This window comes from Manis javanica, chromosome 1 (assembly GCF_040802235.1).
Source record: "Manis javanica isolate MJ-LG chromosome 1, MJ_LKY, whole genome shotgun sequence".
Taxonomy (NCBI): domain Eukaryota; kingdom Metazoa; phylum Chordata; class Mammalia; order Pholidota; family Manidae; genus Manis; species Manis javanica.
The window spans coordinates 135,387,653-135,413,132 of record NC_133156.1 but is presented as its reverse complement, the minus strand read 5'-3'; the positions used below and the strand labels follow the sequence as shown (position 1 = coordinate 135,413,132).

The following is a 25,480-nucleotide window of genomic DNA, read 5'->3' as shown; positions in this document are numbered from 1 at the left end:
ATTAAGACCAGAAACACTGCCAGCCTTGACTGACAGAGACAGAGATGGTATGAAAGGAAGGAAGAATGACTTTGAGGACAGAGCCATAATATGAAAAATAACTGTGAGGCAAGAGCCATGGATCCAGAAAGCAGGGCCACCTCCACTGGCTTCCAGAGGGTGGGCAGGCTGTTAGCTAGAGCCTAAGGAGTGGGGTCCATACCCATAGAAGAGTGCGTGGGAGGGCAGTGCTGCCTAGGTCCCAGAGGGCTGGGTTGACTCCCCAGTGAGTACAAGAAGCTGAGCATCAGAAAGCCAAAGGGCTCTATGATCAAGGCTTAAAATGGAACTTATTCTGAGAAATTCTGGACTCCCTTGAGAACTGCAGTCCATTTTTTTTCTGCCCATTTCTCTCCTTTAAAATGAGAGTCTCTGTTCTATGCCTGTACTATCACTGTATTTTAAAGTAGATACTGGTTTTCTGATTTTGCAGGTTCACAGACAGATGGCAATTTTCCTTCAAAATGAATCTTACCACAAGTCCCATCCATACATGATTTAGATGATACTTAGAAGAGATTTTAAGCTTGAAGTGGATACTAGAATGAGTTCAGACACTTGGGAGGGTTGAGATGGGGTGAATATATTTTGCATGTAAGAAAGATATGAATTGGGGAGGTAGCAGAAGGCAGATTGTTATAGATTGAATTGTGTCCATCCAAAATTCATATGTCCTAACGTTGAACCTCAAAAATATGACCTTAATTTAGGTATAGGGCCTTTTTAGAGTCAACCCTGTTAAAATGAGGTCATTAGGGTGAACTCAAATTCAAAATGACTGATATTTTTATAAAAGGTGGAAATTTGGACACAGATATGAAAAAATGGATAACACCATGTGAACATGAAGACAGAGATCAGGATGATGGTCTACAAGCCAAAAAACACCAAAGATTGCTAATAAAAAACTGGAGTTATCAGGAAGACTTGGGTCAGGTCCTTCCCCACAGCCCGCAGAAGGGATGAACCCTGCCAGCACCACCTTGATGTTGGGATTCCACCCCCCAGAACTGTGCCATATTTCTGTTGGTTGAGCCACGAATTTATTGGTACTTCTTACAGCCACCTAGCAAACTAATATAATGTCATCTGTAAGAACAAAATAAGAATATTCAACAGGATGGGGAGAAGATGGCGGTGTAAGTAGAGCAGCAGAAATCTCCTCCCAAAACCACATTTATCTATGAAAATATAACAAAGACAACTCTTCCTAAAATAGAGAACAAAGGACACAAGACAACATCCAGACCACATCCACACCTGCGAGAACCCAGCGCCTTGGGAAGGGGGTAAGATACAAGCTCTGGCAAAGCGGGACCCGAGCGCCCCTCCCCCCAGCTCCAGGCGGATGGAGAGGACTCAGCAAGAAGGGATAGGGAGCGCAAGACTGCTGAACACCCAGCCCCAGGATTCTGGACCAGAGCAAGGAAACTGTGCATGTGCGGGGTCCTGGATACTAGGGAAACAGGGCGGCAGGACTGGTGAGCGGGTGCCTGAGGCAGACGCTGGAGAACAAAGAAATGGGAGCGGCTTTTTTTCCTTTTTTCTTTCGTTGTTTGCTGTCGTTGTTTTGGTTTGGAGAGTGCTTTTTGGAAGTCTTAAAGGGGCAGGACAGGACACGTAGCCCAAAGGCAGGGAATCTGGGGATCTCTGGGCACTCTAACCCCCTGGGAAGCAGGGAACACAGAGGCCCCTTACGGAGATAAATAGCCTCCAAGCTGCTCCCCCTCCAACGGGGCTCCACCGTTTTGGAGGAGCAGCCCGAGCCAGGCCACACCCATGGCAATAACAGAGATAAACTACATTGCAACCGGGCAGGAAGCAGAAGCCCTGTCTGCACACAGCTGCCAAGCACAAGCCACTAGAGGTCGCTATTCTCCCAGGAGAGGAAGGCCACAAACCAACAAGAAGGAAAGCTCTTTCAGCTGTCACTTGTACCAGCTAGCAAACGATCTCTATCACCATGAAAAGGCAAAATTACAGGCAGACAAAGATCACAGAGACAACACCTGAGAACGAGACAGACCTGACCAGTCCCCCTGAAAAAGAATTCAAAATAAAAATCATGAACATGCTGACAGAGATGCAGAGAAAAATGCAAGAGCAATGGGATGAGATGCAGAGAAAAATGCAAGAGCAATGGGATGAAGTCCCGAGGGAGATCACAGATGTCAGGAAGGCAATCACAGAAGTGAAACAAACCCTGGAAGGATTTATAAGCAGAATGGATAAGACGCAAGAGGCCATTGAAGGAAGAGAAACCAGAGAACAGGAACATATAGAAGCTGACATAGAGAGAGATAAAAGGATCTCCAGGAACGAAACAATACTAAGAGAATTATGTGACCAATCCAGAAAGAATAATATCCATATTATAGGGATACCAGAAGAAGAAGAGAGAGGAAAAGGTATAGAAAGACTCTTTGAAGAAATAATTGCTGAAAACTTCCCCAAACTGGGGGAGGAAATAATCGAACAGACCATGGAAATACACAGAACTGCCAACAGAAAGAATCCAAGGAGGACAACACCAAGACACATAATAATTAAAATGGCAAAGATCAAGGACAAGGAAAGAGTTTTAAAGGCAGCTAGAGAGAAAAAGGTCACCTATAAAGGAAAACCCATAAGACTAACATCAGACTTCTCAACAGAAAAACTACAGGCCAGAAGAGAATGGCATAATATATTTAATGCAATGAAACAGAAGGGCCTTGAACCAAGGATACTGTATCCAGCATGACTATCATTTACATATGATGGCAGGATTAAACAATTCCCAGACAAGCAAAAGCTGAGGGAATTTGCTTCCCACAAACCACCTCTACAGGGCATCTTACAGGGACTTCTCTAGATGGGAGCACAGAACAAAACACACAACATATGAAGAATGGAGGAAGAGGAATAAGAAGGGAGAGAAGAAAAGAATCTCCAGACAGTGTATATAACAGCACAATAAATGAGCTAAGTTAGGCAGTAAGATACTAAAGAAGCTAACCATGAACCTTTGGTAACCACGAATATAAAGCCGGCAATGGCAATAAGTACATATCTCTCAATAGTCACCCTAAATATAAATGGAATTAATGCACCAATCAAAAGACACAGAGTAATAGATTGGATAAAAAAGCAAGACCCATCTATATACTGCTTACAAGACACTCACCTCAAATCCAAACACATGCACAGACTTAAAGTCAAGGGATGGAAAAACATATTTCAGGCAAACAACAGTGAGAAGAAAGCAGGGGTTGCATTACTAATATCAGACAAAATAGACTTCAAAAAAAAGAAAGTAACAAGAGATAAAGAAGGACACTGCATAATGATAAACGGCTCAGTCCAACAAGAGGATATAACCATTCTAAATATATATGCACCCAACACAGGAGCACCAGCATATGTGAAACAAATACTAACATAATTAAAGGAGGAAATAGAATGCAATGCATTCATTCTAGGAGACATCAACACACAACTCACCCCAAAAGATAGATCCACCGGGCAGAAAATAAGTAAGGACACAGAGGCACTGAACAACACACTAGAACAGATGGACCTAATAGACACCTACAGAACACTACATCCAAAAGCAACAGGATACACATTCTTCTCAAGTGCACATGGAACATTCTCCAGAATAGACTATATACTAGGCCACAAAAAAAGCCTCAGTAAATTCAAAAAGATGGAAATCCTACCAACCAACTTTTCAGACCACAAAGGCATTAAACGAGAAATAAATAGTACAAAGAAAGCAAAAAGGCTCACAAACACATGGAGGCTTAACAACACACTCCTAAATAATCAATGGATCAATGATCAAATCAAAATGGAGATCCAGCAATATATGGAAACAAACGACAACAACAACACTAAGCCCCAACTACTGTGGGACACAGCAAAAGCAGTCTCAAGAGGAAAGTATATAGCAATCCAGGCATATTTAAAAAAGGAAGAACAATCCCAAATAAATGGTCTAACGTCACAATTACAGAAATTGGAAAAAGAAGAACAAATGAGGCCTAAGGTCAGCAGAAGGAGCGACATAATAAAGATCACAGAAGAAATAAATAAAATTGAGAAGAATAAAAAAATAGCAAAAATCAATGAAACCAAGAGCTGGTTCTTCGAGAAAATAAGCAAAATAGATAAGCCCCTAGCCAGACTTATTAAGAGGAAAAGAGAGTCAACACATATCAACAATATCAGAAACGAGAAAGGAAAAATCATGACGGACCCCACAGAAATACAAAGAATTATTAGTGAGTACTATGAAAACCTAAATGCTAACAAGCTTGGAAACCTAGGAGAAATGGACAACTTCCTAGAAAAATACAACCTTCCAAGACTGACCCAGAAAGAAACAGAAAATCTAAACCGACCAATTACCAGCAATGAAATTGAAGTGGTAATCAAAAAAATACCAAAGACAAAACCCCCGGGCCAGATGGATTCACCTCGGAATTTTATCAGACATACAGGGAAGACATAATACCCATTCTCCTGAAAGTTTTCCAAAAAATAGAAGAGGAGGGAATACTCCCAAACTCATTCTATGAAGCTAACATCACCCTAATATCAAAACTAGGCAAAGACCCCACCAAAAAAGAAAACTACAGACCAATATCCCTGATGAACGTAGATGCAAAAATACTCAACAAAATATTAGCAAACCGAATTCAAAAATCCATCAAAAGGATCGTACACCATGGCCAAGTGGGATTCATCCCAGGGATGCAGGGATGGTACAACATTAGATAGTCCATCAACATCATCCACGACATCAACAAAAAGCATGCAAAAATCACATGATCATCTCCATAGATGTTGAAAAAGCATTTGACAAAGTTCAACATCCATTCATGAAAAAAACTCTCAGCAAAATGGGAATAGAGGGCAAGTACCTGAACATAATAAAGGCTGTCTATGATAAACCCACAGCCAACATTATATTGAATAGCGAGAAGCTGAAAGCTTTTCCTCTGAGACTGGGAACTAGACAGGGATCCCCACTCTCTCCACTGTTATTTAACATAGTACTGGTGGTCCTAGCCATGGCAATCAGACAAAACAAAGAAATACAAGGAATCCAGATTGGTAAAGAAGAAGTTAAACTGTCACTGTTTGCAGATGACATGATACTATACATAAAAAACCCTAAAGACTCCACCCCAAAACTACTAGAACTGATATCAGAACACAGGAAAGTTGCAGGATACAAAATTAACACACAGAAATCTGTGGCTTCCCTATACACTAACGATGAACCAACAGAAAGAGAAATCAGGAAAACAACTCCATTCACAATTGCATCAAAAAAATAATAATACCTACTAATAAACCTAACCAAAGAAGTAAAAGACTTATACTCTAAAAACTACAAGTCACTCTTAAGAGAAATTAAAGGGGACACTAACAGATAGAAACTCATCCCATGCTTGTGGCTAGGAAGAATTAATATCATCAAAATGGCCATCCTGCCCAAAGCAATATACAGATTTTATGAAATCCCTATGAAACTACCGGCAACATTCTTCAATGAACTGGAACAAATAATTCAAAAATTCATATGGAAACAGCAAAGACCCCAAATAGCCAAATCAATCCTGAGAAAGAAGAATAAAGTAGGGCAGATCTCACTCCCAACTTCAAGCTCTACTATAAAGCCATAGTAATCAAGCCAATTTGGTACTGGTGCAAGAACAGAGCCACAGACCAATGGAACAGACTAGAGAATTCAGACATTAACCCAGACATATATGGTCAATTAATATTGGATAAAAGAGCCATGGGCATACAATGGTGAAATGACAGTCTCTTCAACAGATGGTGCTGGGAAAACTGGACAGCTACATGTAGGAGAATGAAACTGGACCATTGCCTAACCCCATATACAAAAGTAAACTCAAAATGGATCAAAGACCTGAATGTAAGTCATGAAACCATTAAACTCGTGGAAAAAAAACATAGGCAAACACCTCTTAGACATAAACACGAGTGACTTCTTCTTGAACATATCTCCCTGGGCAAGGAAAACAACAGCAAAAATGGACAAGTGGGACTATATTAAGCTGAAAAGCTTCTGTACAGCAAAAGATACCATCAATAGAACAAAAAGGAACCCTACAGTATGGGAGAATATATTTGAAAATGACAGATCTGATTAAGGCTTGACATCCAGAATATATAAAGAGCTCACATTCCTCAACAAACAAACAAAAAATGACCCAATTAAAAAATGGGCAGAGGAACTGAACAGACAGTTCTCTAAAAAGAAATACAGATGGCCAACAGACACATGAAAAGATGCTCCACATCGCTAATTATCAGAGAAATACAAATTAAAACTACAATGAGGTATTACCTCACACCAGTAAGGATGGCTGCCATCCAAAAGACAAACAACAACAAATGTTGGCGAGGCTGTGGAGAAAGGGGAACCCTCCTACACTGCTGGTGGGAATGTAAATTAGTCCAACCATTGTGGAACGCAGTATGGAGGTACATCAAAATGCTCAAAATAGACTTACCATTTGACCCTGGAATTCCACTCCTAGGACTTTACCCTAAGAATGTAGCAATCAAGTTTGAGAAAGACAGATGCACCCCTATGTTTATCGCAGCACTATTTACAATAGCCAATTGGAAGCAACCTAAGTGTCCATCGATAGATGAATGGATAAAAAGATGTGGTACATATATACAATGGAATACTACTCAGCCATAAGAAGAGGGCAAGTCCTACTATTTGCAGCAACATGGATGGAGCTAGAGGGTATTATGCTCAGTGAAATAAGCCAGTCGGAGAAAGAGAAATACCAAATGATTTCACTCATCTGTGGAGTATAAGAACAAAGGAAAAACTGAAGGAACAAAACAGCAGCAGAATCACAGAACTCAAGAATGGACTAACAGGTACCAAAGGGAAAGGGACTGGGGAGGATGGGTGGGAAGGGAGGTATAAGGGGGTGGAAAGAAGAAGTTGGGTATTAAGATTAACATGCATGGGGGGTGGGAGATAGGGGAGGGCTGTACAACAGAGAAGACAAGTAGTGACTCTACAACACTTTGCTATGCTGATGGACAGTGACTGTAAAGGGGTTTATAGGGGGGACCTGGTATAGGTGAGATCCTAGTAAACATGATATTCATCATGTAAGTGTAGATTAATGATAACAAAAAAAAAAGCAGTTCCTGTGTGGTGACCTCCAATGAGTTCTACACAATGGTATAAAGGGCATATAAAAGTGTAGGTAAAGGGTTTGTTTGTGCTTGTACAGAGGATCAAAGCCTAATTTGGCTACCCAGTAAATGAAGTAAGATACGATATGAAGAAGAACTTCCATTATCAGCACTCTCTGGAAGACTCATACCAGAAGATGATCATCGAAAAACCTCAACAAAGATCCAGCCGCTGCTACAGCTGTAGCTGCATTCATCCCACCAGTTCCTGGACTTGTCATGGGAAAGAAGAAGGAGGTATCTAAGCTGGCCTGTGCATACAGTAAAACAACAAATTTGACTGGATCTACACTGTTGGAACTCAATCAAGAATTAGGAGAACTGCAAGTTGTAGTGCTCCAAAATCTTACAACTACAGACTATCTACTGTTAAAAGAACATATGGGATTTGAACAGTTCCCAGGAATGGGTTGTTTTAATTTGTCTGATTTCTCTCAGACTGTTCAAGTACAGTTGGACAATATCCATCATATCATAGATAAATTTTTACAAATGCCTAAGGTACCCAACTGGTTTTCTTGGTTTCACTGGAGATGGATGGTAATTATTAGTGTGCTTTTGTTATGCAACTGTATTCCTATTATGTTAATGTGTGTGAGCAATTTAATTAGTAGTTTAAAACCTATGCATGCTGAAGTTACTCTACAAGAAGATATGTCAAAGAAATAATCAATCTTCCCATGTTTTCTTCCGCCTGCTACTTCTATAGCTTTTCTTCTTCCTTCCTAATTACAACCCATAAATAGAATTCATGCCTCATATCGAATTTACTGTGTATCACAATTCTTCCAAGTGGTAAAGATACCTCAAGACAAATGCTGGGCATAGAAGCCACAGGGCATAAATATGCTAAGAAATAAAAAACTAACCTTTTCAAACAATAAGGCTTCTCTCTCACTTACCAACTTTACATTTCCCTGTATGGCCCTGGAAGATGACTGGTTAGTCAGAGACGGGTAAGATTCCTCAAGGGAGGAACAACCGCAGGGGGGCCATCAGGTGAGGAATTGGGGATCAACAGAGGGGAGGCTTAGAACCTCACCCCCCCTGTTTTGAGAGAAATCTTCTGCATCTGTGGATGTTTTATTGCCCTTGTCTAGCTTGGATTAACACATTGTCTACAGGCACACACCTGATCATCTACACTTGCTCTCTTACAACACTAAACTATGTTTTCTACCTTTATCTTGCATCTACCTGCCACTTCAGCATTTTATTAAAAATAAAAATAATAAAGAGAGAAATGTGGGATCCACATATAAATCAAGTATAAAAATCAAACAAATATTCATATTTGGACTGATCATTTATAGTTCATAATGCATGATCAAAACCGAAAGTTTCTGTGATGACTGCCCTTTTACTATTCACCATGTAACTTATTCACTATGTTAGAATTTGTTCTCCATGTAAGAACTTGTTCGTTATGCTTCTGAAGATTGAAGACTGACGAAAATTAGACTTGGGCTGGATTAATGATTATACATTGAACATTGAGTCCCCTATACAGAATTTTATTGTTGTTAACAACCATTTGGTCAAAAAAAATAGGATAGATGCCCTCACACACACACACAAAAATAAATTAAATAAATAAATAAATTGATAAATAAATAGATAAATAAGAAATAAATAAAATAAAGTACACACTTCCAATTGTAAAATAAGTAAGTAACCGGGATGTAATGTATAGCATAAGGAATATAGTCAAAATATTGTGACAACTTGTTATGGTGATAGCTGGTACCTAGAATTATCATGTATATAAATGTTCAATCACTGTGTTGTACACCTGAAACTAATGTAATACTGTATGTCAACTACCCTTCAATAAAAAATAATTATCTAAAAAAAATAATAAAAAAGAATATTCAAGATTTTTAAAAAATTGGGATTTATACATCTTCATTGACTAATTTTATCTTAATTTTCGGTTTATTTTATTTATCTGAAATGGTTCTAAATTCATGAAGTATTACAATGAAATTTTATTAGTATATCCCTTTTTAATAAAATGTGCTTTTTAATAAGTGATAATATGAACATTTTAGAACTACAGGTAAAGATGAATTATTGACATTATTATTTTAAATACTTAATTTATCATTGATATACAGTCTGTGTTGGTTTCAAATGTACAACACAGTGGTTTGACAGTTACCCATGTTATTAAATCCTCACCCACCTCTAGTGCAGTTACTATCTATCAATATGGGAAGGTGTTACAAGAATTATTGAATATATTGAATATTTAACTGAGAAATGTCCACATTTGTTAATAGTAAATATTATCGCTAATGTTATTTCACACTGTAATTTTTGTAGAAATTTTGTAATGTGTTTTTTATATGAAGAAAATATTACATTTCAAGAGCACTGATTGTGCATATTTTTTATTTTATTTTGTTTTTGTATTTTGTATTTCTAGTTGTCAGTATTAAAGATAGTTCTCAGTATTAAAAATAGTTTTGAGCTTCTCTTAAAACTGCCCTTACCCCATGTGATTTCTAATAATAAACATAACCAACTTTTATGCTCCAGTTTTACTGAGGTATAATTGATAAAGAACATTGTAAATTTAAGGTATACACTGTATTGATTTGATACACATATACTGCAAAATGGTTACCACCATACCATTAATACTTCCATCCAGTGATATAACTAACCATTTCTTTTTTGGGTGGTAAAACATAACTAAATAAGGTAGTTCATGGGGGTGAAGGTGGTTCTCTAATAGTTTTCATTTCATTTTGTTTTATTTCATTTCATTTCATTCCATTTCTTTTCAGTAGTTAACACACTAAGAGAATTTGTTTACAACTCGATCTGTGATATTTTCAATATTAAAATGTACTCAAAGTAGAGATATTTTAACCCCTGAAACAACTATCTGGTTTAATTGTAATTGCCATGGAGGTGCTGTAATTCCCCTTTCCATCTCCCTCCCATTTCCAGAATTTCATAGTTACCTGAATACTGTTTTAGTTTTATTTTGTTCCTTATTGCCATTGAAGTCACAGTCACAACTATTGAAAGGAAAGGAGCGCCACACAGCAGCAATTCACCGGAGAATTCTGCTTTATTAGGGAAAGGTGCTGGGTTATATAGGAAGGGGTGTGAGCTGACTGAGGTGTCACTTCTACGGGGCTGGTGGCTATTGGCTAGGTGCTGGGATTAGGGGGGGCGAGGAGTGAGTTTTCCATCTTATGGGTGGGGACCCTTCATTCCCCCCTTTCTCCTCTATGGGGTTGTGGACGTTGCTTTCTCTCTGACTGCTTCCTGCTGAACGGGGTTGGAGAAGGGAGTCAGGGCTTGAGGACTGGAAGGAAAGGGTTGATAGGACTTCCCACAGTAAGGACGAGTAGATGTGGACTTCTTCAGGTTAGAAATCAATGAAGGTTCCCTGTAACTATAGGTCGAGGACTTGTTGATTCCAATGGTGCCAAGAGGATACGGGTACCAGAAGCTAGGCGTCTGCGGACATTGTTTCTAGGAACAGTTTCCAGTGGAGAGAGAGGTCCATCTCAGCATGTGGTGAGGAGGTTACGTGAGGGTGAGGGACCTTCTGTGGCCAGAAGCTGATAGTTCCCGAGTTAAAGCTGGTTGAAAGTTTGATTAGAGATTTTTCCGACTTGGGATTTGATGAACTTTATTATATAGGGTAAGAAGAGACAGGCGAGAAGAATGATTATTATGGGTCTGAAATTGGCCGGAGCCAGGGAAGGAGGGGGTTTGTTAGTATTGAAGAGAATGGGTTGGAATTGGAAGCAGAGTGGACGCTGGAGGCAAGGTTGGTGAGTTTGGTAATGTCAGTTTCTACAATGCCGGATTTGTTGATGTAATAGCAGCACTCCTCTTGAAGGAAGACGCAGGTGCTGCCCTTTTCGGCTGTAAGCAGATCTAAGGCCTGCGGGTTTTGAAGGGTGACCTTAGCTAGCAAAGTGACCTGTCTTTGGAGAGAGGCCAGGGAATCGGCAGTGGATGTCAGGGCTCCCTCAAGTTTGGTGTTGAGATCTCTAATTGCCCATAGAGAGTGACCCAAGGCTACTCCCAAAAACCCTGCCCCAATGGCTGAAATGGTCAAAGAGATACCGACCATGATGGGAAGGAAAGCAGCCCTTTTTGTGCGCAAGGGCAAGGGAGGTTGGAGCTCAAGAAATTCTGCCATGCTGTAAAGTGTAAACTGTGGGATTAGGATGACGAGAATGCAGGGTGTGCTGGAGTTGGGAGACAGTGAGTTGAAAAGACTGCCATTACACTAAAAGAAGTGTCCCGGTTGCGTAAAAGTCTTAGAGCCGGAGGTAGGGGTGTAGATAGAGAGGCAGTGAAGTGTGCTAGAGGGGGGAGGGGTTGGGCCTACACAGTGGTGGATGGTGAGATTGTTTGCATACTCTGGTTCCCACAGGGTTATGTCTGCCAGGGGACGGAGGGGTTGTCTTTCTGCATGGAAGGAGTAGTTGGAAATATTAAGGGGCACGGCAGCCAGCAGTGGGCACTGTAGTGATGCACACAAGAAACAATTGGCGGTGTTGAGGGTGTGTTTGAGAAAGATGGTGGTGTCTTGAATGAGCTGTAACCAAGAGTAGGAGAAATTGGAAGAGGGGCAGGGATAAGAAGATGAAGAGGTGCCGTCAAGAGTTTGGATAATGACTTTTTCGGAATGTCCGATATCTGATGCAACTTGAGAGATCTGGGAATGAGAGGGAACATACTTTCGAGAGATATGAAGGGCACCACGGGGTGTCAAGTACCCCCCATAGTAAACTGAGGCTGTGACTCTGGCAGCCCATTGAGAGTCCCAGGGATCTGGGATTGATAAGGAGAATGAGCTGTTAGGATACTTTATGAAATGGTTGGAGGAGTAATACTGTGGGTATCGGGAGTTACCCATGTAGTGAATGGTGCAAGACCATTAGGGACATCCCCCATAGGTGTCTGGCCATTGCCTGCAACAGGCTTGTTTTTGGTCATAGAGGAAGCAGAGGTAGGGAGAATAAAGGTAGCTGCTAGTGAACACTTCGGCGGAGGGAGGAAAGTGGAGGTATAAAGGCTCAGAGCACCTTTCAGAGGGCAGTCTGATGTGGCAATGAGGGCGGCAATTTTTGTTTGATGCTGTGTGTAAGTCTGTCTGACTTTGAATCGCCATTCAAAGGAGGCTGGGGTGGCGGGGAAGACAATAGGAATGAGGAAAAAAGCGAGAGAGCAGTAAAGGAGGAAAAAGTCATGATTCGGGTATGGATGGCAAAGCGGGTGAACGGGATTTTGGAGGAAAGAGGACAGAAGGTCAGGAGTCTGGAGGGAGGGAGAGTCTGTAAACTTTTGTAAGTTAAGAGATCTTTTAGGTGATGTGGGGGTAGAATGGTAAGGGGTGCCCTGAATGTCACTTTATGAGCTTCCTTCTGCAAGAGCTGTCCAGCAGCTAATGCCCGTAGGCAGGGGGCCCATCCCCGAACTGCGGGGTCTAATTGCTTGGAGAGATAAGCTACTGGGGCAAAGGATGGGCCATAATATTGGCCTAGGACTCCTAGAGCTTGACTTTACCTCTCATGAATGCAAAATGAGAAGGGCTTCAACAAATCAGGAAGATGGAGAGCTGGGGCTTCCACAAGGACTTGATGGAGCTTAATGAAAGAGTGTCGGGGTGAGGATGATAATGGTTCTTCAGGGGGGCCCTTGCTGAGGATGTATAGGGGTCTTGCCAACAGGGAGAGGTTAGGGATCCACACTCTAAAATACCAAGCCAGGCCTAGAAAGGAAAGGATGTCTGTCTTGGTTTTGGGAATGGGCAGGTCAGAGAGGAGCCATTTTCTGTCTAAGGTAATGGACTTTCTTTGTTGAGACAGAAGGAATCCGAGGTAAGTGACAGAAGGGGAAGACACTTGAGCTTTGACGGGGGATACCTGGTAACCTCTGGAAGCTAGAAGGTTAAGTATGGAGGCAGTGTCAAGTTGAGACTGTTCCCACAAGGGATTGCAGAGTAGAAGATCGTCTATGTATTGTAATAAGGTGGACTCAGAGTGATCATGATGAAACTGTTTGAGGTCCTGAGCTAGGACCTGTCCAAAAATATGGGGACTATCTCGGAAGCCTTGTGGCAAAACTGTCCAAGTGAGTTGTTCAGAATGTCTTGTGTATGGGTCCGTCCAGGTGAAGGTGAAAAAATCTTGGGAGGAGGGGTCCAGAGGGATAGAAAAAAAATGTGTCCTTGAGATCTAGGACTGAGAAGAGGTATGTCGAGGCAGGGATCTGTGATAAAAGGGTGTATGGATTTGGAACTAAGGGATGGATAGGGACAATGGCCATGTTGATGAGGCGAAGGTCTTGGACAAGGCAGAAAGATCCGTTGGTTTTTTAACAGCTAATATGGGGATATTAAATGGGGAGTGAGTGGGTCTGAGGTAATTTTTGTTTAAGAGATCTTGAATGATGGGTTGGAGGCCTATGAGGGCTGAAGTGGTTAGGGGGTATTGGGCATGACAGATATACTGAGAGGGGTCACGTAATTTGATAGAGGCAGGAGGACATAGAGCCATGGAGGGGCTCGTAATGTCCCAAACTTTGGCATTTACAGGGTGTATGAGGGTGGAACCAGAGCTTTCATTGGGTGGAGGGGGGTCGTTGGCTATGAGGGCCATAAGAAAGGGAGTACTGGGGGCTGTGGGAGTGGATATAGTTATGGAAATGTGGAGGAGAGAAAGGATGTCCCGTCCTAGTAAAGGGATGGGACACTGGGGCATAACCAAGAAGGAGTGGGAGAAAGGTATGGGATTGTCTTGGATTGTGCATAAAAGGGTGGGGGGGTTTAATGGGAAAATCTGTTTACCTCCTACCCCGACTATAGGAGTAATGGCAGGCATGGTAGGGCCCTGGTATTCTCGCAAGACTGAGAAGGTGGCTCCTGTATCTAGGAGGAAGAAAATGGGGCAACTGTCCACTATTAAAGTAACCCTGGGCTCCTGTTTGGTGATGAAAATGGTTGGGCAAGAAGTCCCCGGGCCCTGTCAATCTTCTTCTTCCAGCCCCACTACGGTGGGGCTTAGGATGGGGGTTGTTCATCCAGCCTCCCCTTTAGGTGGCTGGGCAATCAGACCCCCAGTGGCCCTTTTTGTGGCATCTAGGGCATGGGGTGGTAGGAGATCTGGGGGAGGGGCATGCCCTTGACCAATGCCCTTCTTGTTTGCACTTGAAACAAGCTCCTGGGGGGTGCTTATTTGTAGAAGGGCACCCAGGTTGTGGTTTTATCAGCTGGGCCAACATTTCCAAATTGGCCTGATCAGCCTTTTGTTTATGGTGTTCTTTCTCCTCCTCCCAGTTATGGAAGATTTTAAAGGCCACTGTTAGGATCTCAGTCTGTGGGGTAGCGGGGCCCTGTTCTAACTTTTTGAGTTTAGCTTTAATGTCGGGGTAGCTTTGAGCTAGGAAGTATGTCATAAGGACATGTCTTCTGTCAGGCGTTTCTGGGTCCAGGCTGGTATACTGTAATAGGGCTTGAGTGAGTCTGTCTAAGAACTCAGAGTGAGTTTCCTCCCTCCTTTGAATTATGTCTTGGAGCTTTTGAAAATTGACTACTTTACGAGCTGCCTTTTTCAGATCTGCTATTAGGCAGGAGGCGAAAATATATCAAGAGTGGAGATCCACGGCGGTGTTATAATCTCAGTGTGGGTCTTGTTCGGGGACAGCAGTGGGGCTAGGGGGATAGGTGGGGTCACTCCTGTGGGTTTCGGTAGCGTGCATTTGGGCGAAGTACCAAACTCATCTACTCTCTTCAGGAAGGAGGGTATTGGCCAGGAGCATGAAAATGTCATGATGCCTGAGGCTGTATGACTGGAGGGTCAATTGAAACTCCCTGATATATGTCGTGGGGTCAGTGGAAAAGGAACCTAGGCGTTTCTCAAGTTGGGCTAAATCTCCTAAGGAGAAAGGGACATGAACGCGCATGATGCCTTTGGATCCTGTTGCCTCCCAGAGGGGGGCGATAATTTTGGGAGGCCCTCAGGACTGAGTCTGAGGGAGACTGAAGGGTTCTGGCTCAGTCTGTGGGGGAGAAACAGGTGATGAGGGCAAAGATGGAGGAGGCCCCCCAGAACCTAGTTAAAGGGGGGCTGAAAGGCTCAGGCTCAATCAGTGGGGGAGGGGCAGGTGAGGGGGTGAAGGCAGAGGAGGTGAGATAGGGGAGAAGATGGTGGGGGAGGAAGGGAGAAGAGCTGTTGTAGGAGAGGAGGGGGAAGGGAGTGGGCGGGAGGCTTCTGCGGGGGAGACTGCTTGCAGGCTAGGAGAACTCAGGGGGAGGCGGGGGGTAGGAGGAGGTGGCGGCGGTGAGGGGTCGGGAAGAGGAGGGGGAAGGGAGTGAATGGGAGGCTTCTGCGGGGGAAATGGCTTACAGGCTAGGAGAACTTGGTGGGAAGTGGGGGGAGGAGGAGGCAGCAGCGGCGAGGGAGGTGGGAGGACGAGGTGGAAAGCTTCGATATAGGGAATCTCCTTCCATTTTTTCAGGCACTGGCAGTAGTTAAAGAGATCGCGAGTGATGTTAGGATCAAGAGTTCCCCTGTGGGCCATTGGTTGTTATTGTCTAGGGGGGTATGTTGGCCAATCTTGGGAGCAGTATTTACAGAGAAGTTTTGGTTTAATATCAGGTGTCAGGGAGAGGGTAGCCAGATGCTTGAGCAGGCATTCAAGAGGTGAATCCTTAGGGAGGGATGAGGAGGCTCCCATGGCTAAAGTACAGAGAAGGAGATGAACAGGGGAAGATGAAAGGAGATCCTCGGACTGGGAGCAGACCGCAAGGAGACAAAGGGCGTCCCCGATGATCCTTGGTGGTCTGCAGAAACTCGTATACAAGTCGGAATTTCTTAGGAAGTGTGGGTCGTCACCCAGACTTCTCTAAGAAGGCAGAGTGCCAGAGTCACGAGGAACCTAGTACTAGGAATTTTTGGCGGAAGGAGCGGAAGGAGGAAGAGAGGGGGAAAAAGGGATTGTTCTCATCCACATAGGAGTCATCTCGTTTATGACTGTTGGAGTGGGGGCCTGAGGGTCAGCCGCAGCCATGAAGGCCTGAGGCGGGGAGAGTTCCCTCCTCATCCCCGAGCGTCAGGGCCTTGCCGGACGATCACGGTCAATGGCACTGCGATAGCTCGGGGAAGAGCAGCCCACTCCAGGGAAAAACTTACCCAAAGGCCAAAGAGGAGTGGTGAGTGTGAGGAGCCAGCACCGGAAAAAGAGGACGAGGGCAAGCTGCTGCTGGTGTCGGAGGAAGACGGGGCCCAGTTGGGGTGTCCCATCTCCTGGGTTTCGGCACCAATGAAAGGAAAGGAGCGACACACAGCAGCAATTCACTGGAGAATTCTGCTTTATTAGGGAAAGGTGCTGAGTTATATAGGAAGGGGCATGAGCTGATTGAGGTGTCACTTCTATGGGGCTGGTGGCTATTGGCTAGGTGCTGGGATTAGGGGGGGCGAGGGGTGAGTTCACCATATTATGGGTGGGGGCCCTTCAGCTATGGAACACATTTACCTTATATCATTTCCTCATTCACACCAGCCTTATTCCCATCTCAGGTCATGCAGTCAACTGATGTCTCTCCCTGGAACAGTCCTCCCTCAGATATCCCTATGAGTGGCACCTTTGTATCATGTAGAATTATGTTTGCATTTTGCCATGTAAAGAGCTTTTCCTGATTTCCTCCTTAAAATAGTAGCTCTATCCTTTCAATGCAGTTACTCTTGATCTACTTATGGACCTACCGATGGACCTTATGGAATTTATTATATTGTGTTATATCAGATTCATTATTTACCCACTTATTTATTGGTATATATATATCAGTAGGAGTTCAGTCCATAAAGACTAAGTATTCTTCAAAGATAATCCTTTCTCTATTTGCAGCATTTTTAAATAGTGTTTAAAATATCCTAAGTACTTAATAAAAAATATGTTGCAAAAAAATGTATATTTTTATTACAGCCAAATAAAAATTATTTCATTTACCACAATATTGTATATACAAAGATTAAGTAAGTGGTGGAAATAAAAAGGTAAGCTGCTTAAACTTCAGTCAATTAAATATATATTAACAAAAAATACCATATTCTGGAAGCAGCTTCTCTTTAATAATTTATCTCAAACAAGTGATATTGTTCCTTTTAGAAAATAGAGTTAGAAGCAATTATTTTTAATGCTTTTGATATTGGTAGGCTCATTTCTGTATCTTAGGCATTGTTTATTCTTACTTAAGTATTCATTATTGAAGGAGGGAGCCAAGATGGCGGCATGAGTAGAGCAGCGGAAATCTCCTCCCAAAATCACATATATTTTTGAAAATACAACTAATACAACTATTCTTAAAAGAGAGACCAGAAGACACAGGACAACAGCCAGACCACATCCACACCTGTGAGAACCCAGCATCTCACGAAGGGGGTAAGATACAATCCCTGGCCTAGTGGGACCCAAATGCCTCTAACCCCAGCTCCTGGCGGGAGGAGAGAAGTCGGAGAGGGGAGGAAGAGGGAGCCCAGGACTGCTAATCATCCAGCCCTAGCCATCCGCACCAGAGTGCACACACAGTGCATGCGTGGGGTGCTGGAAACTAGGGAAACAGGACAGAAAGACCTGTGAGTGGGTCCCCACAGCTGGCGCCCCCGGGACAAAGAAAAGCGAGTGCTTTTTGAAAGTCTTAAAGGGACAGGGACCCCACAGCTGATGGAAGTGTCCAGGGACACTTAGCCCAGCAGCAGGGATTCATGGGGATCTCTGGGAACTCTAACCCCCTGGGCAGCAGGGAACACGGAGGCCCCTCACAGAGATAAAAAGCCTCCCGGCTGTTTCCCCTCTGACACGGCTCTGCCATATCAGAGCAGCAGCCAGAGGCAGGCCACGCCCATAGCTAATGCGGAGCGAAACTGCAGAGTGGCTGGCAAGAATCAGAAGCCCCATCTGTGCACAGCCTCCCAGCACAAGCCACTAGAGGTCACTGTTCTTCCAGCAGAAGAAGGCCATAAACCAACAAGAAGGGACGTTCTCCCAGCCATCAATTGTGCTAGCTCCACAAACTATCTCTATTGCCATGAAAAGGCAGAAAAATTTGATACAGACCAAAATCACAACCCCTAAAAAGGAGACAGACCTAACCAGTCTCCCTGAAAGAGAATTCAAAATAAAAATCATAAACATGCTGATGGAGATGCAGAGAAATACACAAGAGCTAAGGGATGAAGTCCAGAGCGAGATTACAGACATCGGAGGGGTATTACAGAAATGAAACAATCTCTGGAAGGATTTATAAGCAGAATGGATAAGATGCAAGAGGCCATTGATGGAATGGAAACCAGAGAACAGGAACGCATAGAAGCTGATGCAGAGAAAGATAAAAGGAATGAAACAATATTAAGAGAACTGTGTGACCAATCCAAAAGGAAAAATATCCGCATTATAGGGGTACCAGAAGAAGAGAGAAAAAGGGATAGAAAGTGTCTTTGAAGAAATAATTGCTGAGAACTTCCCCAAATTGGGGGAGGAAGTAGTTGCTCAAACTACAGAGGCACAAAGAAATCCCAAAAGATGAGACACAAAGAGGACAACACAAAGACACATAATAAATAAAATGGCAAAGATCAATGAAAAGGACAAAGTATTAAAGGCAGCCAGAGAGAAAACAAAGGTCTCCTTCAAAAGAAAACCCATCAGGCTATAAACAGACTTCTCAACAGAAACCTTACAGGCCAGAAGAGAATGGCATAATATACTCAATGCAATGAAACAGAAGGGCCTTGAACCAAGGATACTGTATCCAGCACGATTATGATTTAAATATGAAGGAGGGATTAAACAATTCCCAGCAAAGCAAAAGTTGAGGAAATTTGCATCCCACAAACCACCTCAACAGGGTATTTTAGAGGAACTGCTCTAGATGGGAGCACTCCCAAAAAGAGCACAGAAGAAAACACTCAACATATGAACAATGGAGGAGGAGGAATAAGAAGGGAGAGAAATAAACATCAGACTGTGTTTATAATAGCTCAATAGGTGAGTTAAGTTAGACAGTAAGGTAGTAAAGAAGCTAACTTGAACCTTTGGTAACCACTAATCTAAAGCCTGCAATGGCAATAAGTACATGTCTTTCAATAATCACCCTAAATGTAAATGGACTGAATGCACCAATTAAAAGACACAGAGTAATAGAATGGATAAAAAAGCAAGACTCATCTACATGCTGCTTACAAGAGACTCACCTCAAACCCAAAGACATGCACAGATTAAAAGCCAAGGGATGCAAAAAGATATTTCATGTAAACAACAGAGAGAAAAAAGCAGGTGTTGCAATACTAGTATCAGACAAAATAGACTTCAAAATAAAGAAAGTAACAAGAGATAAAGAAGACACTATATAATAATAAAGGGCTCAGTCCAACAAGAGGATATAACCATTATAAACATATATGCACCCAATACAGGAGCACCAATATATGTGAAAAAAATACTAACAGAATTAAAAGAGGAAATAGAATGCAATGCATTCATTCTGGGAGACTTCAACACACCACTCATTCCAAAGGACAGATCCACCAGACAGAAAATAAGTAAGGACACAGAGGCACTGAACAACACACTAGAACAGTTGGACCTAATACACATCTGCAGAACTCTACATCCAAAAGCAACAGGATACACATTCTTCTCAAGTGCACATGGAACATTCTCCAGAATAGACCACATACTAGGCCACATAAAGAGCCTCAGTAAATTCCAAAAGATTGAAATCCTACCAACCAACTTTTCAGACCACAAAGGTATAAAACTGGAAATAAATTGTACAAAGAAAGCAAAAAAGCCTCACAAACACATTTGTGGGATGCAAATTTCCTCAACTTTTGCTTGGCTGGGAATTGTTTAATCCCTCCTTCATATTTAAAAAGGCTTAACAACATGCTCCTAAATAATCAATGGATCAACGACCAAATTAAAATAGTGATCCAGCAATATATGGACATAAGTGACAACAACAACACAAAGCCCCAACTTCTGGGGGATGCAGTGAAAGCAGTATTAAGAGGAAAGTATACAGCAATCCAGGCATATTTAAAGAAAGAATAACAATCCCAAATGAATGGTCTAATGTCACAATTATTGAAATTGGAAAAAGAAGAACAAATGAGGCCTAAGGTCAGCAGATGGAGGGACATAATAGAGATCAAAGAAGAAATAAATAAAATTGAGAAGAATAAAACAATAGATAAAATCAATGAAACCAAGAGCTGGTTCTTTGAAAAAATAGACAAAATAGATAAGCCTCTAGCCAGACTTATTAAGAGGAAAAGAGAGTCAACACACATCAACAGAATCAGAAACGAGAAAGGAAAAATCACGACGGACCCCACAGAGATACAAAGAATTATAAGAATTACTATGAAAACCTATATGCTAACAAGCTGGAAAACCTAGGAGAAATGGACAACTTCCTAGAAAAGTACAACCTTCCTAGACTGACTCAGAAAGAAACAGAAAATCTAAACAGACCAATTACCGGCAATGAAATTGAAGTGGTAATCAAAAAACAACCCAAGAACAAAACTGCCGGGCCAGATGAATTTACCTTGGAATTTTATCAGATATACAGAAAAGACATAATGCTTATTCTCCTTAAAGTTTTCCAAAAAGTAAAAGAGGAGGGAATACTCCCAAACTCATTCTATGAAGCCAACATCACCCTAATATCAAAATCAGGCAAAGTCCACACTAAAAAAAAAAATACAGACCAATAACTCTGATGAACATAGATGCAAAAATACACAACAAAACATTAGAAAACTGAATTAAAAAATACATCAAAAAGATCATACACTGACCAAGTGGGATTCATCCCAGGGATGCAAGGATGGTACAACATTCGAAAATCCATCAACATCATCCACCACATCAACAAAAAGAAAGACAAAAACCACATGATCATCTCCATAGATGCTGAAAAAGCATTCAACAAAATTCAACATCCATTCATGATAAAAACTCTCAACAAATTGGGTATAGATGGCAAGTACCTCAACATAATAAAGGCCATATATGATAAACCCACAGCTAACATCATACTGAACAGCGAGAGGCTGAAAGCTTTTCCTCTGAGATCAGGAACAAGACAGAGATGCCCACTCTCCCTGCTGTTATTCAACATAGTACTGGAGGTCCTAGCCACGGCAATTAGACAAAGCAAAGAAGTACAAGGAATCCAGATTGGTAAAGAAGTCAAACTGTCACTGTTTGCAGATGACATGATATTGTACATAAAAAACCCTAAATTCTTCACTCCAAAACTACTAGAACTAATATTGGAATTCAGCAAAGTTGCAGGATACAAAATGATAACACACAGAAATCTGTGGCTTTCCTATACACTAACAATGAACTAATAGAAAGATAAATCAGGAAAACAATTTCATTCATAATAGCATCAAAAAGAATAAAATACCTAGGAATAAACTTAACCAAAGAAGTGAAAGACCTATATCCTGGAAACTATAAGACACTCTTAAGAGGAATTAAAGAGGACACTAACAAATGGAAACTCATCCAATGCTCCTGGCTAGGAAGAATTAATATTGTCAAAATGGCCATCCTGCCCAAACCAATATACAGATTTGATGCAATCCCTATCAAATTTCCAACAACATTCTTCAACGAACTGGAACAAATAGTTCAAAAATTCATATGGAAACACCAAAGATCCCGAATAGCCAACGCAATCCTGAGGAGGAAGAATAAAGTGGGGGGGATCTCGCTCCCCAACTTCAAACTCTACTACAAAGCCATAGTAATCAAGACATTTGGTACTGGCACAAGAACAGACCCACAGACCAGTGGAACAGAGTAGAGACTCCAGACATTAACCCAAACATATATGGTCAATTAATATTTGATAAAGGAGCCATGGACATACAATACGGAAATGACAGTCTCTTCAACAGATGGTGCTGGCAAAACTGGACAGCTACATGTAAGAGAATGAAACTGGATCACTGTCTAACCCCATACACAAATGTACATTCAAAATCAATCAAAGACTTGAATGTAAGTCATGAAACCATAAAACTCTTAGAAAAAAACATAGGCAAAAATCTCATGGACATAAACATGAGTGACTTCTTCATGAACCTATCTCCCCAAGCTAGGGAAACAAAAACAATAATGAACAAGTGGGACTATATTAAGCTGAAAAGCTTCTGTATAGCAAAGGACGCCATCAATAGAACAAAAATGTATCCTTCAGTATGGGAGATATATTCATAAATGACAGATCCAATAAAGGGCTGACATCCAAAATATATAAAGAGCTCATACAGCTCAACAAACAAAAAGCAAATAATCCAATTAAAAAATGGGCAGAGGACCTGAATAGACAGTTCTCTAAAGAAGAAATTCAGATGGCCAACAGACACATGAAAAGATGCTCCACGTCCCTTGTCATCAGAGAAATGCAAATTAAAACCACAATGAGATATCACCTCACACCAGTAATGATGACTACCATCCAAAAGACAAACAACAACAAATGTTGGCAAGGTTGTGGAGAAAGGGGAACCCTTCTACACTGCTGGTAAGAATGTAAATTAGTTCAACCATTATGGAAAGCAGTATGGAGGTTCCTCAAAATGCTCAAAATAGAAATACCATTTGACCCAGGAATTCCACTCCTAGGAATTTACCCTAAGAATGCAGCACTCCAGTTTGAAAAAGACAGATGCACCCCTATGTTTATCGCTGCACTATTTACAATAGCTAAGATATGGAAATAACCTAAATGTCCATCAGTAGATGAATGGATAAAGAAGATGTGGTACATATACACAATGGAATACTACTGAGCAATAAGAAAAAAAGCAGATCCTACCATTTGCAACAACATGGATGGAGCTAGAGGGTATTATGATCAGTGAAATAAACCAGGTGGAGAAAGACAAGTACCAAATGATTTCACTCATATGTGGAGTATAAGAACAAAGGAAAAGTGAGGGAACAAACAGCAGCAGAATCACAGAACCCAAGGATGGAGTAACAGTAACCAAAGGGAAAGGGACTGCGGAGTATGAGTGGGAAGGGAGGGACAAGTGTGGGGAAAAATAAAGGGGGCATTATGATTAGCATGTATAGTGTGGGAGGTCGTGGGAGGGCTGTGCAACACAGAGCAGACAAGTAGTGATTTTACAGCATCTTACTACGCTGATGGACAGTGACTGTGAAGGGGTATGTGGGGGGAACTTGGTGAAGCGGGGAGCCTAGTAAACGTAATGTTCTTCACGTAATTGTAGATTAATGAGAGCAAAATCAAAAAATTAAAAAAAAATAATTCATTGTCACTGTTCTTGACCTCTTTTGAGGAAATCTAAAAAATGAAAGCTATTTTATTCCTTCCTTCTTTCATTAATTTATTTCTAAAAGTATGCACACATTTGCATAGGCTTTGCTTCTACGAGGCACTCATGGGGTTTGTAACAAAGTTTAAAGTTTCTCAAGTGAAAGAAAATCATGACCTTGGAAACAATGCTAAAGGGAGAATTTTTCTGATTTATTTTCCATTTTAAGAGACATAAAGAATTACATTATAGTTAAAAATTCTTATGATTTGGTTTTAATTGTATATTTTATATTTCAGTAAGACTGATTCAAAGGAAGAGTACTTAGGGATTTGGTATTACAAAGATTGCTTATTTTCTGCTTGAAATTTTTAATATAAGTATACAAACAAATATAAGCAATGTTTATACCAAGGCTTTGAAACATTTATTAAGTAGAAATAAATTGACTAGATTTTTATACCCTCAAGCTCAGTCGGAAGTGTCATTAGATGGCATTGTTAAAAACAACATAAATTGATTCATTTTTTTAACAGAAGAAAATATAGAATAAGAGAATTTAAAAATTGCAAACCCCTTAATCTCTGTAAATAGTTTTCTTCTTCCCAATCTGTATCCCAATAACGTAAAGTTGGAAATACTCCAGACATAGCGATGGGTAAATTTATTATAAATTTTAAATTTTAACAAGTTTCAATAATATATGAATTTCAATACCGCAGGCTTTGAAAAATTTTGCTTTCATTTATTTTTGTTCGCATTTTCCCTTTCTTTGTAAAGTTGTTTTTCCTGCATTTAGCCCCAGAGTAGAAAGTATTGTTATCATTTACTCTTAGGAAGTTCCCTCTCCATTTAGAAAGAGGTCCAGAAGGATTTTTCAATAAATATATGTATCAGAATATTAAAATGGGGAATCTACATTTGTTTTTGCAGTTGTCACAAAAGGCTGAACACAAACATAGAAGAGGCAAAAATTCCTACTTGCCAAGGTCCTTAGACCAACAGCCAACTCTAGGAGTTAAAATATTCAGACTGAAACAGCCAAATAAATAAGAGTGTAGTTGAGAGGTATGTGTTTGTGCGTGTGTGTAGCACACGTATGTAAATATTGCTTTTAAAACTTCCTTTTGCTTTTTCCTTTCTACTTTCTTGCTTAAGCAAATGATTGTATCCAATTTTCATTACAAACAATATCATTACACAAGAAAGAGAACTAGAAGTATTTTGATTTACAGATCATAAATAATTCAGTTTAAAATACATAATGACTTTAACAGTTGCTGGGAGGAGCAGACCTGAATAAACAGCTAGTATCAGACCCTCGTCTTGACCATGATTGGACCCTTGTCTTTACCACGCCGTGTGGCTCAGGTCACACAACCTGAAGCCATAAGCACCATGTCCTCCGCCCTTTAAACTTAAAGAAATTGAGTTTCTGATATTATCTATTGCTCTGTCTACATTTTGATCAGTCAACGTGGAAAAGATAATGCCAGCACCAGGAAAAGTAGTTTTTGTAGGAGCTAAGTACTTTAATATTTGTACTTTCTATTTCTGACCTGGTCCTCCTGTCCCCTCTATAACCCAAAACATTGTGCTTTGGCATCCGGAATCAACTCTATTAAAATCAACCAACCAGTTACCCAATCAAATAAACAAGTAAATACACACTCAAGCTGCCTGAATCACTTATGGTAAAGTTAACTACGGTAGCAGAATTACCTCTAAAATCTTCAAATGGCTCAAGTACAATTCATGTTGGTTTATTGCTCATACAAAAGTATTGGGTAAATGAATGTATCAGTGGAGTGGCCCTCTTCCATGCAATGATTCAAGGATCCAGTCTGACAAAA

The 25,480-nt window shown here is 41.2% G+C and overlaps 1 protein-coding gene across 2 annotated transcripts in view; it reads right to left on the bottom strand.

Annotated features, from left to right (window-relative positions):
• CDH18 (cadherin 18) overlaps nucleotides 1-25,480 on the bottom strand; it is a 1,048,863-nt gene that overhangs the window by 655,493 nt on the left and 367,890 nt on the right. The window lies entirely within an intron of this gene.